This window comes from Sardina pilchardus, chromosome 8 (genome assembly GCF_963854185.1).
Source record: "Sardina pilchardus chromosome 8, fSarPil1.1, whole genome shotgun sequence".
In the NCBI taxonomy this organism is placed as follows: domain Eukaryota; kingdom Metazoa; phylum Chordata; class Actinopteri; order Clupeiformes; family Clupeidae; genus Sardina; species Sardina pilchardus.
The window spans coordinates 10537301-10539295 of NC_085001.1; positions in this window are offsets into that span (position 1 = coordinate 10537301).

Consider the following 1995-nt stretch of genomic DNA (forward strand, 5'->3'; position numbering starts at 1 on the left):
CTTTCTCACACACCTAATGACAGAAGTGTTACAGTATGTCATAAACATAAACAATGACTTTGAATTGAATGAATGAATAATGTTGATGACACACTCATGACAGTGTCATGTCACTCTTCTTTAGATACCTTCATGTAAAGTGTAACCAAATTCACATTACTTCCACAATTGAAACTTCGGTAACACTTTATTTGAAGGGGTCTACATAAGGGCCACACCTCCATGATTTTTTTCCGAATAACACATGGCATATTAGCAACTATTTAAAATTACAGTTCAAAACTGCTCCCTGTCAACAGGTCTACAATATGATCCTGTCGGTCACCACCTAAAATCTTGCCTATAGGCCGCCAAATTGGTTAGGGCCGGCCCTGCTGTCAGAGGTCAAAATGGCAAATAAGTGCAGGATCTAACTGGAAATGTTTTTAATAATCTCAAGGAACTCTCCACACGCCCTTCACCCCATCTCACTTACAGGGCTTGTAACTGCTTTTTAAAAACTTCAAACTGAATCAAGCGATTCCTCTCTACACTACAATGCGATCCATCACGAGGGAACCTTTCTGTCGAAATCAATTTAAGACCCGGGAGAGACAAAAACCCTTTCTGTAATCCATACTGTTTCTCACATGGGGGGCTTGAAGATTGCATTTCGCTGCATTAGACCGAGATGAATTTTTTTTTCAGGACTTTTTGCACTTTGGTATGTCTGGGTGCAAACCAAACGAAGCATGCGAAAAATTCCCATGTTCTAATCCCTGGTGTGATGAATGGGACGCAGATGTCCGTGTGGCGTAGTGGACTGTGAAGGGTCCTCTCTCTCACACACACACACACACACACACACACCTCTCACCACCGAGCAGGTGATTGGCGAAGTTGTGAAACCGGAGATCGGATTACCTCATGCACTGACACGCACACAAGAGTAAACGGATTGCTACGCCAGAGGATGGTAAAGTCAGTTTTGCTCTTTGAAGATAATACTATTCAGACGTCGCGCCAACGCAAACAGGGACTGAGCAGAGAGTGGGAGAATTGTAATACCATCCCTTGTCTTCAAATAAACTACATTCTAGAAGTTTCACATCTTGAATTACAATAGATGCTTTTAGAAATAAAAAGGCATGACACAAGTTGCCAAACCAAAGGTTGTTAACACACCGTATGTCTGTATGAGGTCAGCACTGCTGTCATCCTGGCCTAAAATAACGAGTGTAAGGGCGATGTTCTCCAAACCCACTTTGGATTTATTGTGGACATGATAACCCTGACCTCTTTTATCAGGCATAAAATCCTTAGGTGTCAGGCATATAGGTCTCTCATGGATACATTCAGGAAACACGCACATGCACACGCACACACACGCACGCGCGCGCACACACACACACACACACACACACACACACATGCACACACAAACAATTTGTGTTGAAATAGGTCAGTGCATATGGCCATTATTCAGCCGAGAGAGTGATGAGTTGTCAATAAAAAGATAATTTATTGATTTACTGAGACCTTCTTCTTAGAGCAGATGTTGGCAAAGGCAACTCCCACTTTTATCAGTCAAAAGAAGACAACAGTAATACAGGGAGCTGAAATAACCGAAAAGACTCCCCCTCCCTTCTACTTTTCATTCACTCACTCTCTCATTCACTTTTTATTTTTACCTGAATGATTGAATGAATGATTAGTTTCACCTGCATTTGATGATTACCTTGAATGACATGATTCTGTTAGCATGTCAGATTGTAGTCAAGCAGAATTAGGTAATGCAAGTTCTGACTCATAAAGCCAGATGTTTTATGTCTAAAATGTGGCCTAAATCCAAATACTACATGTCAGTAGAAGTAAAAGGCACATCAGAGTTCATTGTACTTGCAACAGGTGTGTTTATTTGGTGAAACTCAATTCAGAGGGATGATGAGGAGGCTGATTGATATCCATCACCGACTCAGAATATTTAACGCCTATCTGAGTAACATGCACTACATT